This window comes from Bubalus bubalis, chromosome 20, assembly GCF_019923935.1.
Source record: "Bubalus bubalis isolate 160015118507 breed Murrah chromosome 20, NDDB_SH_1, whole genome shotgun sequence".
NCBI classification, from domain to species: Eukaryota; Metazoa; Chordata; class Mammalia; order Artiodactyla; family Bovidae; genus Bubalus; species Bubalus bubalis.
This window is the reverse complement of record NC_059176.1, coordinates 52286283-52304777: the sequence shown is the minus strand read 5'-3', so window position 1 is coordinate 52304777 and position 18495 is coordinate 52286283.

Sequence of the window (18495 nt, the reverse complement as noted above, 5' to 3'; positions counted from 1 at the left end):
AAGCAAGAAATTCCAGAAAAATACCTACTTCTACTTCACTGACTACACCAAAGCCTTTGACTGTGTGGATCACAGCAAACTGTGGAAAATTCTTAAAAGAAACGGGGACACCACACTACCTGACCTGCCTCCTGAGAAATCTGTATGCAGGTCAAAAAGCAACACTAAGAACTGGACATAGAACAATGGACTGGTTCCAAAATGGGAAAGGAGTACTTCAAGACTGTACATTGTCACCCTGTTTATTTAATTTATATGCAGAGTACATCATGCAAAATTCTGGGCTGGATGAAGCACAAGCGGGAATCAAGATTGCCGAGAGAAATATCAATAGCCTCAGATATGTAGATCAGTTCAGTTCAGTTCAGTTGCTCAGTCATGTCTGACTCTTTGCAACCCCACGAATTGCAGCACGCCAGGCCTCCCTGTCCATCACCAACTCCTGGAGTTCACTCAAACTCACGTCCATCGAGTTGGTGATGCCATCCAGCCATATAATCCTCTGTTATCCCTTTCTCCTGCCCCCAATCCCTCCCAGCATCAGAGTCTTTTCCAATGAGTCAATTCTTCACATGAGGTGGCCAAAGTACTGGAGCTTCAGCTTCAGCATCATTCCCTCCAAAGAAATCCCAGGGCTGATCTCCTTCAGAATGAACTGGTTGGATCTCCTTGCAGTCCAAGGGACTCTCAAGAGTCTTCTCCAACACCACAGTTCAAAAGCATCAATTCTTTGGCACTCAGCTTTCTTCACAGTCCAACTCTCACATCCATACATGATTACTGGAAAAACTATAGCCTTGACTAGACGGACCTTTGTTGGCAAAGTAATGTCTCTGCTTTTGAATATGCCATCTAGGTTGGTCATAACTTTCCTTCCAAGGAGTAAGCGTCTTTTAATTTCATGGCTGCAATCCCATCTGCAGTGATTTTGGAGCCCTAAAAAATAAAGCCTAACACTGTTTCCCCATCTATTTCCCATTAAGTGATGGGACCAGATGCCATGATCTTAGTTTTCTGAATGTTGAGCTTTAAGCCTACTTTTTCACTCTCCTCTTTCACTTTCATCAAGAGGCTTTTTGGTTCCTCTTCACTGTCTTCCATAAGGGTGGTGTCATCTGCATATCTGAGGTTATTGATATTTCCCCCGGGGCAATCTTGATTCCAGCTTGTGTTTCTTCCAGTCCAGCGTTTCTCATGTTGTACTCTGCATAGAAGTTAAATAAGCAGGGTGACAATATACAGCCCTGACGTACTCCTTTTCCTATTTGGAACCAGTCTGTTGTTCCATGTCCAGTTTTATCTGTTGCTTCCTGACCTGCATATAGGTTTCTCAAGAGGCAGGTCAGGTGGACTGGTATTGCCATCTCTTTCAGAATTTTCCACAGTTTGTTGTGATCCACACAGTCAAAGGCTTTGGCATAGTCAATAAAACAGAAATAGATGCTTTTCTGGAACTCTCTTGCTTTTTCAATGATCCAGCAGATGTTGGCAATTTGATCTCTGGTTCCTCTGCCTTTTCTAAAACCAGCATGAACATCTGGAAATTCATGGTTCACTTATTGCTGAAGCCTGGCTTGGAGAATTTTGAGCATTACTTTACTAGCATGTGAGATGAGTGCACTTGTGCAGTAGTTTGAGCATTCTTTGGCATTGCCTTTCTTTGGGATTGGAATGAAAACTGACCTTTTCCAGTCCTGTGGCCACTGCTGAGTTTTCCAAATTTGCTGGTATATTGAGTGCAGCACTTTCACAGCATCATCTTTCAGGATTTGAAATAATTCAACTGGAATTCCATCTTCCCCACCCAGGAATTGAACCCAGGTCTCCCGCATTGTAGGCAGATGCTTTAGTGTCTGAACCACCAGGGAAGTTGATATGTAGATGATACCACTTTAATGGCAGAAAGCAAAGAGGATCTAAAGAGTCTCTTGATGAGGGTGAAAAGAGCAGAGTGAAAAAGTTGGCATAAAACTCAACATTTCAAAACCTAAGATCATGACACCCAGTCCCATCATTTCATGGCAAATAGATGGGGAAACAATGAAAGTAGTGACAGCCTTTATTTTCTTGGGCTACAAAATAACTGCACATAATTATTGCAGCCATGGAATTAAAAGATGCTTGCTCCTTGGAAGAAAAGCTATGACCAACCTACACAGCACATTAAAAAGCAGAGACATTACTTTGCTGACAGAGGTCCATATAGTCAAATCTATGTTTTTTTTTTTTTTGTAGTCATGTATGGATGTGAAAGTTGGACCATAAAGAAAGCTGAGTGCTGAAGAATTGATGCATGTGAACTGTGGTGTTGGAGAAGACTCTTGAGAGTCCCTTGGACTGCAAGGAAATTAAACCAGTCAATCCTAAAGGAAATCAGTCCTGAAGATTCATTGGAAGGACTGATGTTGAAGCAACTTTGGCTACCTGATGAGAAGAACTGACTCATTAGAAAAGACCCTGATTTGGGGAAAGATTGAAGGCAGGAGGAGGAGATAACAGAGGATGAGATGGTTGGATGGCATCACCGATTTGATGGACATGAGTTTGAGCAAGCTCTGGAGGTTGGAGATGGACAGAGAAGCCTGGCATGCTGTGTCCATGGGGTCACAAAGAGTTGGACACAACTTAGAGACTGAACTGAACTGAAACTGTAAGATCAGCAAAGAAATACAGCAAGATACTGTGTGTCTCATGTAGTGATAAAGTTAGAGTAGTGTTTGTTATTGTTGATATTGTTTAGTCACTAAGCCATGTCTGACTTTTTTGCAACCCCATGGACTGTAGCTGGCCAAGCTCCTCTGTCCATCTAATTTCCCATCAAAGATACTGGACTGGGTTGCCATTTCCTTCCTCAGGGGATCTTCCCCACCTAGGGATCAAACCTGTGTTTCCTTCATTGCAAGCAGATTATTTATGCTGAGCCACCAGGGAAGCCTGGTGATATTGTTTAGATACTGATTTACAAATCAAGTAAGGAAAGTGGTAGGACTATGGATAGATGAACACTTCAAGCTTATAGATTTGACATGAAGAATTTTTTGATTTAATACTGGTGTTGTGGTTACTAAACTTATTTATTTCTGGCACTTAAATGCTGTATAGTTTTTCTTTTAATGGAGCTTCAGAATGACTAAGTTTATGAGTTTCTTCTGCATAGTATATCTTGGGTCCCCATGATCGACATTAAGAGTTATGAAGTACAGGTATTATGAGCCATTATTTTTCTATTGGGAAACTGAGACATAAAAGAAATGTAAATGTTTTATCCAACCTCTTCCAGAAAGTAGAATAATCATGGCCTCTAGTGATTGGCAGCATGTGCTAGAGTTTCCCTACCTGAGCTGCTCACATTTAACCTTCGCATAAAACAGAAAGAAGCAGTCACTGCTTAGGATTCTCCAGACTTTACATTTTTAATCAAATTTGTTTACTTTGATTTAGCACATTTAGATAAAACAAACACTCAGACAGAAAGACACACCCACTCCACAAGCACAGTGAGAATTAGCCTAAAATCCTTGTCTTCTTTTCGACTTTATCTATGCCTGTATTAAAAGCTCTCCTCCCTTGCACATTTCCTGGCCACACTATGTTAGGACAAAAAGCAATTCCCTAGTAACTGAAGACTCCAATGACCTTGATTTTAACATGAACAAAGTAGCGTTCGGTAAGTCACCCAAATGACTACTGCATATTAAGGTACCCCAAATTTTCCACTCCAGAGAGTGCAATGTCCTTTTGATTTAATGAGCAAGTCAAAGTTGACTGGCCTATCCTGATTTTCACTTATGCTTTTCTATTGTGCATGGTTCACTTCACACTACCCAACTTTGTGCAGAACTAATCTTAAGGGGTGTATACTATTCTGATGAACTGTCTAGACTTCCTAAATTAGAGAATATTTATATTATTTTCTAATTTTTATTATGCACCAGTTTTGACCTACATTCATGCACATGAGGTTTGCATATAAGATAATTTTTGAGGAATACTTTCCAAAAACTAATGCATCAAAGGAGTTTTAAGGCTTTTGATTCATATTGTCAAAATGCTTCCAAAAGTGTTCTATCGAGCCTCTTGCCTGCCAGAAATGCACTTCCCAAATCCCTCTGTAGCTATGAGAATCTTCAGGGAGCTCAAACTGGTGCTCTGTGATGACCTAGAGGGATGGGATGGGGTAGGGGGTGGGACAGGGTGGGAGGTGGGAGGGAGGTTCAGGAGGGAGGGGACATACATATACCTATGGTTGGTTCATATTGATGTATGGCAGAAACCAACACAGTATTATAAAGCAATTATCCTCCAACTAAAAATAAATAAAACTTGTGTAGATTTGACTTGCATTTCCTCTGGACTTTTATCCTGTAATGTATCTGGTCTTCAATTATGTGTTGGTTCAGAGTAGATGGTGCACACAAGCTTGAGGTGTTTCTTCCCCTTAAGCTGCATTTCCTGGTCCTATTTCGTGCGGTCACTTCCCAGAAATGATTTCATTCAAGACTGCCCCCGTGTTGATGTATAAAGTCACTGAGTTTTTCTTCTTCTAATCCCCTTAATTCTTTTGATTTGCTGGATGATTGAAAACAAAAGGAATGAATAGCTGACACACGGGAGGTCACGCATGTTTCAAATGACGTTTCCCCTGGGTAAAGCTGGGTGATTACAGGCTTGGCTCATTCCATCTCCATTCCAAATGGTTTCGTGCACGGCAGCAGTGGTGTCTGGTTCAACCACTGCCTTGACCAGGCTGCTGGTCAGAATTAGGCTTAGTTCTGTGCTGCTTTTTCAAGCTGTGTTTAGAATTAGCAGATCAGAAAATTGAAACAGTGTGCACATCAAAGACCAGTTTCCTTTAGAAAGTCACAGATTGATTTGCATTTTCTCCTCTCCCTGTCTTATTTTTAGGAAGCCAAAACATGTTTGGTGCTCATCACAAGAAAAATAGGTGTAACTAGGTGAGTGGATGGATGTTAACTAAACTTACTCTGATAATCACTTTGTAGTACGTCGTTGTTGTTGTTGTTTCGTTGCTAAGTCATGTCCGCCTTGCACCCCATGGACTATATAGCCCACCAGGCTCCTCTGTTCATGGGATTCTCCAGACAAGAATACTGTTTGCCATTATCTTCTCCAAGGGATCTTCTCACCCAGGAATCAAACCTGCATCTCCTGCATTGACAGGTGGTATTTACTGCTGAGCCAGTAGGGAAACACTTTGTAGTATTCTGCTGTGCTGTGCTTAGCCACTCAGTCATGTCCAATTCTTTAAGACCTCATGGACTGTAGCCCCCCAGGCTCCTCTGCCCAAGAGGATTACCAGGGCAAAAATACTGGAGTGGGTGGCCATGTTCTCCTCCAGGGGATCTTCCCAACCCAGAGATCAAACCCAGGTCTCCCACATTTCAGGCAGATTCTTTACAGTCTGAATCAACAGGGAAGCCCAAGAATACTGGAATGGGTAGCCTATCTCTTCTCCAGGAGAACTTCCAGACCCAGGAATTGAACTGGGGTATCCTGCATTGCAGGCAGATTCTTTACCAGCTGAGTTACCAGGGAATCCCTTTGTAGTATATACACATATTAAATCATTTTAGGTTGTATGCTTTTAACTTATGGTACATTATGCCAATTATATCTTAATTAAAAATAAATGAAGAAATGCTTGGTGCTTTGAAAAAGAGACATGGGACTTAAAAACACAGTATGGCTAAAAAGAAATATAACATGTGATTTAAGCTCCCATCTCTTTTTCTGAGTTTCATTTTTTCCTTTTTAATAAGAATCTTTGAAGAACTTTCTGAAGACTGAGAGCAATGGTACAAGATACAAAGCCTCCTTAGAAGCCAGATCTGTGTCAGTAACACATATATTTTGGATCTTGGGTCACCTGTGCCTTCTATAGCTATCTATCCATGCACTCATGCACTTGTTCATTCATAAAATAGACACCTAGTTTTCATTACACGCCAGTACCATGCTGAGTACAACTGATTCAAGACTAAAAGCAAGATGAGTCTTAATCCCATGAATATGAAATCCAAGGAAAAGGCAGATCAATTTATGATTAGCTATCATATAAAAACTTGCAGAAGTACTAACAGCTTGGATTCCTGCCACTTGTAACAATGGTGAAAAAACAAACAAGCAACACAAAAATGTCAAGGATATTATAAACCACGGTTATACTCTTAACTACATATTTACAATGTTAATTGTCTGCATTTTAACAAAAATGGCTTTCACTCAACAGTAAATAAAAACTTGTGGGGGATGCCTTTTTTTCCCCTTTCCTTTTGCTTCTGTTTCGTTCCCATCAACATATCATTACATTTTCTTGAATTCTCTTTTCTGAAAAATGTCACAAAATCATTCAAGGCAAGTTCAGTTTACTGTGGATATCCTAATGGGTTTGATCCCTGGGTCGGGAAGATCCCCAGGAGAAGAAAATGGCAACCCACTCCAGGATTCTTGCTTGGAGAATCCCATGGACTGAGGAACCAGATGAGCTACAGTCCATGAGGTTGTAAAGAGTTGACACAACTTAGTGACTGAACACAAGCACAAAATTATTAGGAGTTGGTGGTCCAGAGATGGGGTCTATGAGTCTTGATAAGTGAAGGATATTGTATCTCTTTGACTCATTCCACTCGGCTTTGATTATAAACCTCTTGGATGGATTTTTCTGTGGCAGAAAACTGAGTGCCAGTTGTTGGCTTGGGAAACCAAGCAGCAGGAGGGTCTCCAAGCATGGAGACTTTTCTCTGTAATGTGGACCTGCTGCTGCTGCTGCTAAGTCGCTGCAGTTGTGTCCGACTCTGTGTGACCCCATAGACGGCAGCCCACCAGGCTCCCTCGTCCCTGGGATTCTCCAGGCAAGAACACTGGAGTGGGTTGCCATTTCCTTCTCCAACGCATGAAAGTGAAAAGTGAAAGCGAAGTCGCTCATTTGTGTACGACTCGTAGCGACTCCATGGACTGCAGCCCACCAGGCTCCTCCATCCACGGGAGTTTCCAGGCAAGAGTACTGGAGTGGGGTGCCATTGCCTTCTCCAATGTGGACCTAGTTTTGCCAAAATTCTCACCTAACTAGTGTTGCAGTGGTTAATGACCTGAATAATCACAGATTCCCTTGTTTATATCTTTGAAGGGAATGGCTACCCACTGTAGTACTTTGTTGGCTCTGATGGTAAAGAATCTGTTTACAACGTGGGAGATGTGAGTTCAGTCCCTGGGTTGGGAAAATCCCCCAGAAAAGGGAATGGCTACCCACTCCAGTATTCTTGCCTGGAGAAATCCATGGACAGAGAAGACTGCAGTCCTGGTGGACTACAGTCAGTCCATGGGGTTGCAAAAAATCAGACATGACTAAGCAACTAACATGCCCTAAGTACCCTAGGAATAGCCCACAAAAATAAAAGTTTTTTTTTCCTCCATTTCAAAAATTATACATGGTATAGTTTAGACAGACTTGACTAAAATCAGTTCCATATGGCCCCAACCATTGTTATTCATCACTACATCCTCAAGAGTTAACAGGCCCTGGCACACGGTGGATGTCTAATCAGTAGTTTTGTAATCAGCAATGAGGAGGTACATTAATACATTTTCCTGATTAGTGAAGAATTTTAAAAATGCACCCACCTTGCTGTTGTGGATGAAATCCATCACTTTGACGGGACTTTCCATGTTGTCACATGTGGCTCACCAGGGAAGGCAGCTCCTCCCAGAGTGCCGAGATGACTTTCATCATCTCATTCCCATGAATGATGGCCCTAGAAAATATCTGGAATGCATAGAAGTTTCTTTCCTCACAGCCGTCCTTTGTTTCAGATAGCCTTAGTTTGTTCTTTATTAATTTTTATAGAAGTATAGTTGCTATACAGTGTGTGATAGATTCTACTGTACAACAAAATGAATCAGTTATATATATATATATAACATCTCTTTTTTTTAATTCCTTCCATTTAAGTCACTACAGTACAGTAAGTTGGCTTCCCTAATGGCTGAGACTGTAAGGAATCTGCCTGCAGTGCAGGAGACCCCGGTTCAATCCCTGGGTCAAGAACATCCCCTGGTGAAGGGAATGGCAACCCACTCCAGTATACTTGCCTGGAGAATTCCACGGACAGAGGAGTCAAGCAAAGCTACAGTCCATGGGGTCATATAGAGTCAGACACAACTGACTGACTAACACATGCACACACACACACGGCATTGAGTTCCCTCTGTTATATGGTAGGTTCTTATTAGTTATCTATCTTATACATAGTATTAATAGTGCATATGTGTCAATCACAATTTCCCAATTCCTTCTGCCCTCCCCCATAGACTTAGTTTTTACACTTTCTTGGTAAAATAGTAATAATAATTCTTCCTTTTTTCTATTATGAATGCAAACCAGGCTTTTCATGAAATACACATCTCTAGCCACACCAACTATCTGTCTTTGACAAAACTGAACTCTTTCTTAACTTTGAGTTTGGGAATTGTATTTCCCTCTATTTGGAATACTTTCCCAGTTCTTTTTTTTTTCCCCTTCCATGGTCAACCTCTATCGTTTATGTAGGTCTCCAATTAATTTTGATTTCTTCTGAGACAGTTACTTCCTTTTTTATGTGTTACACTCCCATATAATTTAAATCAATATGTTTTATTTTCATCTTTATTAAGTTCAAGAAATTTTATTTTATTTTTCTTGCTGTACATCATGTAGTATCTTTTTCTATGATCCAATGGATGGTCAGAAGTCAAATTGCCAACATCTGTTGGATTATATAAAAAGAAAGAAAATTCCAGAAAAACATCTACTTCTGCTTCATTGACTATGCTAAACTCTTTGACTGCATCAGATCAGATCAGAGCAGTCGCTCAGTCATGTCAGACTCTTTGTGACTCCATGAATCGCAGCATGCCAGGCCTCCCTGTCCATCACCAACTCCCAGAGTTCACTCAGACTCACGTCCATCGAGTCAGTGATGCCATCCAGCCATCTCATCCTCTGTCATCCCCTTCTCCTCTTGCCCCCAATCCCTTCCAGCATCAGAGTCTTTTCCAATGAGTCAACTCTTCGCATGAGGTGGCCAAAGTACTGGAGTTTCAGCTTTAGCATCGTTCCTTCCAAAGAAATCCCAGGGCTGATCTCCTTCAGAATGGACTGGTTGGATCTCCTTGCAGTCCCAGGGACTCTCAAAAGTCTTCTCCAACACCACAGTTCAAAAGCATCAATTCTTCCGTGCTCAGCCTTCTTCACAGTCCAACTCTCACATCCATACATGACCACTGGAAAAACCATAGCCTTGACTGGACGAACCTTTGTTGGCAAAGTAATGTCTCTGCTTTTGAATATGCTATCTAATGGATCACAACAAACTGTGAAAAATTCTTAAAGAGGTGGGAATACCATACCAGCCTACCTGCCTCCTGAGAAACCTGTATGCAGGTCAAGAAGCAACAGTTAGAACCAGACACAGAACAACAGACTGTTTCAAATTTGGGAAAGGAGTACTTCAAGGCTGTATATTGTCACCCTGCTTATTTAACTTTATGCAAAGTACATCATGCAAGACACCAGTCTGGATAAAGTACAAACTGAAATCAAGATTGCCAGGAGAAATATCAGCAACCTCAGATGTGCAGATGACACCTCCCTTATGGCTGAAAGTGAAGAGGAACTGAGGAGTTTCTTAATAAAAGTGAAAGGGAGAGTGAAAAAGCTGGTTTAAAACTCAACTTTCAGAAAAATAAGATCATCCGGTTTTGTCACCTCATGGCAAATAGATGGGGAAACAATGGAAACAGTGACAGACTATTTTGTTGGGCTCCAAAATCACTGCAGATGGTGACTGCAGCCATGAAATTAAAAGATGCTTGTTCCTTAGAAGGAAAGCTATGACAAACCTAGAAAAGTGAAAGTGAAGTCCCTCGGTTGTGTCCAACTCTTTGCGACCCCATGGACTACATGTAGACCATCAGGCTCCTCTGTCCATGGGATTTTCCTGGCAAGAATACTGGAGCAGGTTGGCATTTCCTTCTCCAGGGGATCTTAGGGATCGAACCCAGGTCTCCTGCATTCCAGGCAGATGCTTTACCCTCTGAGCCACCAGGAGACATCATTTTGTCAACAAAGATCCATAAATTTAAAGCTATGGTTTTTTCAGTAGTCATGTACCATAAAGAAGTCATGGACCATAAAGAAGGCTGAGCGTTGAAGAACTGATACTTTTGAACTGTGGTGTTGGAGAAGACTCTTTGAGAGTCCCTTGGCCTATAAGGAGATCAAACTTCCTCTAAGGAAGTCAGCCCTGAATAGTCATTGGAAGGACTGATGCTGAAGCTGAAGCTCCAATACTTTAGCCACCTGATGTGAAGAGCTGACTCATTGGTGCTGGGAAAGATTGAGAGAAGGCAGAGAAGGGGGCAACAGGGGATGATATGGTTGGATGGCATCATCGACTCAGTGGACATGAGTCTGAGCAAACTCCAGGAGACAATGAACAACAGGGAAGTCTGGCATGCTGCTATCTATGGGATCACAGAGAGCTGGACATGACTGAGTGACTGAAGGACAACTTGTAAGATCTTAGTTCCCCAACCAGAGATCAAACCCACAGCCCCTGCAGTGGAAGCACATTCTTAACCACTGTACCACCAGGGAAGTCCTGAGAAAGTTATTCCTGATTGAAGTGTCCCTCTACTGCATATCCCAATCACTACCTATATTCTGACTCCATTTCCTTTAATCAAAATCACCCATATAAATTTTCTCTCCTATTTACTGCTGAATCCCCAGTGTCAAGCACAGTGCCTGACAGAAAAGGAAAAAAATCAGTGATTATTTGTCAAATCATTTAACAAATGGATGGATTTAAGAAATACATCAGGTGACCTGAATATCCCTTCCTACTCTTAGAATTTTTGGTAACCTGATGCATCAGATAGAATTCTATGCAACTTTTCTATGTAATGGGGGTCAGTTGGGGCAGTGTCCAGACTTCAGATTTCATAGGCTTTATGTGAAAAGCTGAAAGATAGTGATCTGGAATCACTGAAAGTAGGTTGCTTACTTATAGGTTGAGAATTTGAGAAGGTACACGGATTGCTGCCCATTTTTCCCAAATTGGAGAAAGATGATTGGTGAAAAATTGCCTTTATTCAGAAGCCTGCACTGATCAGCAAGATTTAATGACACCTGTTAGGAATCTAAAGTAGAAATTCCTGCAAACAATAACAAGATTGATAATGAAATATTGATTGGGGTGCACATTGCAGGGCAATTCTATGCATTTCCTTGTGGAAGCCAGAGCATCCTCAGACTGTAAAGAGAGTCTGGATTGGCATCAGCAGCCCCAGCATTTCTTTTCTGATTGTGATGCTTATTTAGAACTGTCCACAGAGTGCGACTATTTCTAATTTTCTCTGGACTCTTAGGATCTCATTTTTTTTTTTAACCTCTTTCTCTCATCCTCTCTCCTTAAATCTGGCTTTGAGAATGAGCTTGTGTAGCTTGGGAAAGGATTGTGCAAAGCGAACTTTGAAATCAATTCATCAGGCTAGTTCTGTTGCAGCAGCTACACAGCTCAGGGATGACTGCAGATCGCTCAGCCATCACCGACATCAGAGAGTGCCTCCTCCTCTTTTTCTCCTGCTCATGCCCACCCGAACCCTGAACAGATGGAGCTCTTTTGCACAATGTCAGATGGCACAGCCTTTTGGCTGGAGAGATGATGAGAAAGCCCTGGTGCTGCAAATCCTTTTACCTCTTTGCCAAACAGATAATTCACAGGAATCATAAGTATGGTCAAAGTAACTATACTCCAACAAAAATTAATTAAAAAAAAAGAAGTATAGGCTATCACCAACTATCTCTTTAACTTATTCATGCTCCTGTTTCTGTTGACACCTGAACAATGTGTAATCTGAGGATACAAAGAGATAAATTCCTTCTCATAGCCCAGTATGACCTTATCTTAACCAAAATAATAAAATATGCTAAGTAATCTTACTATGGTAATTATTTTATGATATATATATATATATGCCTATCAAATCATCAGGTGATACACCTTAAGCTTATACAATGTTACCTGCCAACTATATCTCAACAAAGCTGGAAAAATAAATAAATAACACACACACACACACACACACACACATACACACATATACAAGTGTGTGTATATGTGAACAAGTAATAAGAAAAAGTCAAAATACCCAATTAATAAATGGACAAAATAATGTATCAGATTATTATCAAAAGAAGTTACTAACTGGTCAATAAGCATATGTAAAGAAAGTCAAGCCATTATCATTATGGATATGAAAATCAAAACTATACTGAAGAATGAAAATACTATTGCAGAGGATTAGGAACAACTGGAATTATACATTGTGAATTGGCTTAAATACTTTAGAAAATGAATAGATGATGTATATTAAAATCAAACAGCTGCTTAACCAATGGCCCATTGATTCGATCGATACTCCTAGGTATATTCCCAAGGGAAAAATTAGGGCATAAGTCTACCAAAAGACATGTTCAAGAAGATTCATGGCAACTAGATTTATTACAGCCCAAATCTGGAAACAACCCAAATACCCATCAACAAGAAGATGGGTAAATAAATTGTGTTTTAATCTCTCAGTGAAATGTTACCTACCCAGCAATAGAAAGAGACAAAGTCTTGACCCACTGGAATAGCATGGATAAATCTCACAGATGTAATGATGAAAGAAAAAAGATAGACAACAGTAGAATATATATTGTTTGTTTCCAGTAATATGACATTTAAGAGTACAGAAGAAATTGACTGGGGGGATAGAAATAATAACATTTGTTGCCATTTGGCAGAGGGCAGTTTTTGCTGTGGAGCAGCACAGGTGAGCCTCTTAGGTGCTAGAGACGGTCTTATTTTGACCTAGCTTGAGATTACACAATTGCACTGATAAGTACATATTCACTGAGCTGTATGCTTAAATTTGTGCAGTTTGTGTATTATACCTCAGTGAAAACGATTAAATGCAACGAAATGACATTTTGGATTAGGTCAAACATGTTACGACCTGAATTGGTCCTTCGGGTATTCTTTATGATGTTCCAAAGCCCCCAATCAGAACAGCCTAGGCAGAAGCACTAGTCTGCCCTTTTGCTTGGAATGGTATATAAATCAAGTGAGTATATACTATGCTAAAAACAATGACCAAGATAAAGAAGGATTTCTGTATTATTTTCTCTGAAAATGTGAAGACTGAACATTTTCTTTCAGCAGCAAGATAGACCTCAATCAATTACCATCAAAATACTCTATGATTTCAGGTCTTTCCCCAAGAAGCTGACTTCAAGTGGTCAAAAAAGTTTCTGTAGATTTATAGTTATGTCATTCAGGGCCACCAATTAGAGGTGCTATAGAAGGACGATTTTAATATTACATGCAAGACCTAAATACCAAAAAAATAAACTTTTGTGAAATCAGGAACTAGCATTGGCTTGGGAGTCGGAGACCTGTAGTCTAAACTTCACTTTGATATTAAAACCAACTACATAATCTTCAAAGATTTATACCTTCTTTGAGCAATCTCACTTTCCTGAAAAATGCAGAAATATTTTTTCTTTTTCCTAAATGGCAGAATTAGTTTTCCAGATTATTTTAATTTAAAAATGTGCATTAAGGTCTGTTCCTGTTGATGGTGAGATGGCACAAAGGCCAAAACACTGTCCTTCTTGCCCCCATTTCTGTCCTCCATGGTCCCCTGAGAGCCAAGGAAAATAGTTGGAAAAGCGCTGGAAGTAGATAAAATCTAACTATGGCATTGGAAGATGAAAGGGAAATCTCAAAGGCATCGCCCAGATAGGCTTGCTTATCACTTTGAATTTTAGTCAGTGATTCTGTTTTAGCCACTGTGCTCAGAAGCGGTAATATTATTCCTTTTCATGTTCATAGAGATCCTGGGTTGCAGTGTGCCTGCTACCTTCAGCCTCACAGGAGACACTGCACAGGAAGAGGAATCCTATAATGGAAGATGAAATAGATCTTAGAAGTCTTCCATTTTTCTACCCTTTTACTTCTTGGCACTCTCTTCTAGAACTTTCTGTGCCACCCTCTCATAGTACCCGTGGCCCCTTAGTCACAGCCCTCTGGATCAGTGTATATTCTCAAGGATCTAATTACTTTGGGCAAAAAGATCTTGCTAGCAGTGTTAACTCTGATTCCAGGAATAAGATAAAAAAAATAGAATAGTAGAGTGGAAAGAATTCTGGAGGCAGCCATCTTTGATCTTGGCTTTGCTGTGTGGTCTTGGCAAAGATAATATATTTCTCTGAGCCACTTGCATCATTTGCAAAATGGCCATAATAAACTCCTTGTAGAATGCTGTATGGAGTAAAGTAAGTATCTATGAAGTGCTTAATATACTTGGCACATAGCCTTTATTACAAAAAATGATGGCTATAATAGATTGAACTAACATAGACTAACTTGTGCAATTGGACCATTTTAAGCTTTCCACGGTCATTTTATTAAATATATTAGAGAGACTATCAGCCCTCTGAGTCATGGTTTTCTGAAAGCATGATAGAATAATTTTTCTGGGGACTGGGAGTTTGCCAGGAGACCCCTTAATCTTAAGGGCATCTCAATCTTTGGGGTTGCTAGGGGAACACAACTCCTAAATGCAAGATTGTCATCAGGCAGTTTTATCAAAAGCTCCAATGAAAAACATGATTGTGGACATGAAGTTGAAGGACATCGTGTACTTCTGTGATTCCTGCCAATCATTTAATTTTGCCTCCATTAAACAATCCTGCAAGCATGGAGGTGTACACTACTCTCACCTGCAGAATCATTCTTCAGGGAATCTCAAAATCCGTTACCAATTCCTCACTGAGTAAGGAAGAAGACATTCAATGTAGATTACATTTTCTGGACCTCATCATTTCACTGTCATTAAGGTGGACTGAAGGAAGTAGCATGAACTCCTGACATAACAGGTAACCAGATTCAGACAACTACAAACTTACAAGCTCTGCAAGGAAAACTGGGACAAATTAAGCAATGGACCTTAGCCTTAGTTTCCACACAAGTTAAAGGGAGAGTATAATGTTTCAAACCTAATCTTAAAGGTTAAAGGGTAATTGGCACACGGTGATAGTTCACTAAACGTTAGTACTTAATTGTCAAAGACAGAGAATGGACCGAAAATCTGGATATCTGGGAAATAGTCTTGATTTTTTCCATATACATCGTAAGGTTACTTATCCATTTTCACTTTGGTTTCTTTGCCTATTAAAAAGTAGGGGACGTTGGATTAAATAATCTCAAAGATTTTTTTTTTTTATTCTAAACTTTAAGTTCATCGAAACAAAGGATGCTTCCATGTTTTAGAAAAACCATTCTTCAAGAACTCTGCTCTATCTGGAATTTTCTCATTTGAAATAGGCATCTGAATATGGCCTTAGGGGAAAAAAAGACATGTAAGCTAAATGTAATGAATGCCTCAATAAATCAGTTCACTACTCAATAAATATATCTTTGCCATCGAACATACAAATATGGCCTGGTTATCTAAATCACTTGCTTAGCAAGTCATGATGCTTGATAAAGTTGGGGATGTAAAGATTGTTTCCAGAGGAAAAATGGATCTACAAATGGAAAATTAGAAGCTAATATTGGCCACAGGACTGGAAAAGTTCAGTTTTCATTCCAATCCCAAAGAAAAGCAATGCCAAAGAATGTCCAAACTACTGCACAATTGCACTCATCTCACATGCTAGCAAAGTAATGCTCAAAATTCTCCAAGCCAGGCTTCAACAGTACCTGAACCATGAAATTCCAGTTGTTCAAGCTGGATTTGGAAAAGGCAGAGGAACCAGAGATCAAATTTCCAACATCTGTTGGATCATAGAAAAAGCAAAAGAGTTCCAGAAAAACATCTACTTTTGCTTTATTGACTATGCTAAAGCCTTTGACTGTGTGGATCACAGCAAACTGTGGAAAATTCTGAAAGAGATGGGAATACCAGAACACCTGACCTGCCTCCTGAGAAATCTGTATACAGATCAAGAAGCAACAATTAGAATTGGACATGCAACAACAGACTGGTTCCAAATAGGAAAAGGAGTTCATCAAGGCTGTATATTGTCACCCTGCTTATTTAACTTCTATGCAGAGTACATCATGAGAAATGCTGGGCTGGAAGAAGCACAAGTTGGAATCAAGATTGCTGGGAGAAATATCAATAGCCTCAGATATGCACATGACACCACCCTTATGGCAGAAAGTGAAGAGGAACTCAAAAGCCTCTTGTTGAAAGTGAAAGACGAGAGTGAAGAAGTTGGCTTAAAGCTCAACATTCAGAAAACTAAGATCATGGCATCTGGTCCCATCACTTCATGGCAAACGATGGGGAAACAGTGGAAACAGTGAGAGACTTTATTTTGGGGGGCTCCAAAATCACTGCAGATGGTGACTGCACCCATGAAATTAAAAGATGCTTCTCCTTGGAAGAAAAGCTATGACCAACCTAGACAGCATATTAAAAAGCAGAGGCATTACTTTGCCAACAAAGGTCCATCTAGTCAAAGCTATGGTTTTTCCAGTAGTCATGTACAGATGTGAGAGTTGAACTATAAAGAAATCTGGGCACTAAAGAATTGATGCTTTTGCACTGTGGTTTTGGAGAAAACTCTTGAGAGTTCCTTGGACTGCAAGGAAATCCAACCAGTCAATCCTAAAGGAAATCAGTCCTGAATATTCATTGGAAGGACTGATACGGAAGCTGAAACTCCAATACTTTGGCCACTTGATGTGAAGAACTGACTTTGGAAAAGACCCTGGTGCTAGGAAAGATGGAAGGTGGGAGGAGAAGAGGATGACAGAGGTTGAAATGTTTGGATGGCATCACCGAATCAATGGACATGAGTTTGAATAAGCTCAGGGAATTGGTGATGGACAGGGAAGCCTGGCATGCTGCAATCCATGGGATGGCAAAGAGTTGAACATGATTGAGAGACTGATCTGAACTGACCTGATTCTTGAAAGACGAGATAGTGAAACAGGCATATGGGGAAGTCAAAGACTCAAAGACAAAAATTAAAAAAAAAAAAAAAAAAAAGGAGCATCCAGGGCTACTGATTAAAAAAAAAATGCCTACAGATAGATATGAGACAAAGGGGGTAACCTGTGAGAACTCAGGGACAGTACAGGCTATGTCAAAAGACATACGAATGAGAGGGAAGAACACTAGGATCAGTAAGAACCTACTGACTACCAGGCGTTTTCACATGCTTGATACCAGAACAATCCAATTTTAGTAGGAGGAATCTCCTCCTAAATCAATAGGATCAATAGGATGATGTGACTTGCCTATAAGAATGCAGCTAGTAACTGGTTGGGCTAGAATTTTAACTCAGGCTTTTCTACCTTTAAAACCCATAAATTGTCTTTGGTATGGTATGCCTGTATTTATGTACTCCTGTTTGAGCAAGCTCTGGGAGTTGATGATGGACAAGGAAGCCTGGAGTGCTGCAGTCCATGGGGCTGCAAAAGTCAGACAGGACTGAGCAAATGAACACAACTGAACTTCACTTTATTCATTCAACAGTAGCAGGCAATGGGATTAGAGTGCTATACAAAGCAGAAATTATTCCAACACTCCCAGAACTTACTGTCTGACAGAAAAGAGATCCAAAATTAAATAAATAAATAAAAATCATTCTGATAAATTGTAATTTAATAAGTTTATAAATTTTCATGTATAATTTAATAAATATGTCTATAGAGAATTTTGGAGAATGAAGGAAACAAGTAAGATGCTAAGACAAAGCATAAAGTGTGTTTTGAACAGAACTTACTTTCGAAAGAGGGGCTGTGTGCAGGGATCCCACTCCTGGGTACATATCCAGACAAAACTACAGTACAAAAAGATACAGGTACCCCAATGTTCATGGGCTTCCCCAATGGCTCAGCAGTAAGAATCCTGCAATGCAGAGATACAGGTTCAATCCCTGGGTTGGGAAGATCCCCTGGAGGAAGGCATGGCAACCCACTCCAGTATTCTTGCTGGGAAAATCCCATGGGCAGAGGAGCTTGGCAAGCTACAGTTCATAGGGTCTCAAAGAGTTGGACATGACTGAAGCAACTGAGGAGCAGCAGCAATGTTCAGAGCAGTACTATTTATGAGAGCCAAAACATGAAAGCAACTTCAGTGTCCTTCAACAGATGAGATGATAAAGAAGGTGTGGCACATACATACAGTAGAATACTACTCAGCCATAAAAAGGATAAAAGCATGCCTTCTACAGCAACATGAATGGACCTAGAGATTATCATAGTAAGTGAAGAAAATCAGACATAAAAAGACACATGATATCACTTATATATGGAATTTTTTTTAAGTTACAAATGAACTGATATACAAAACAGAAATAGACCCACAGATATAGAACAGAAACTTATGGTTACCAAAGAGGAAATGGCAGGGAGGGATAACTTAGGAATTTGG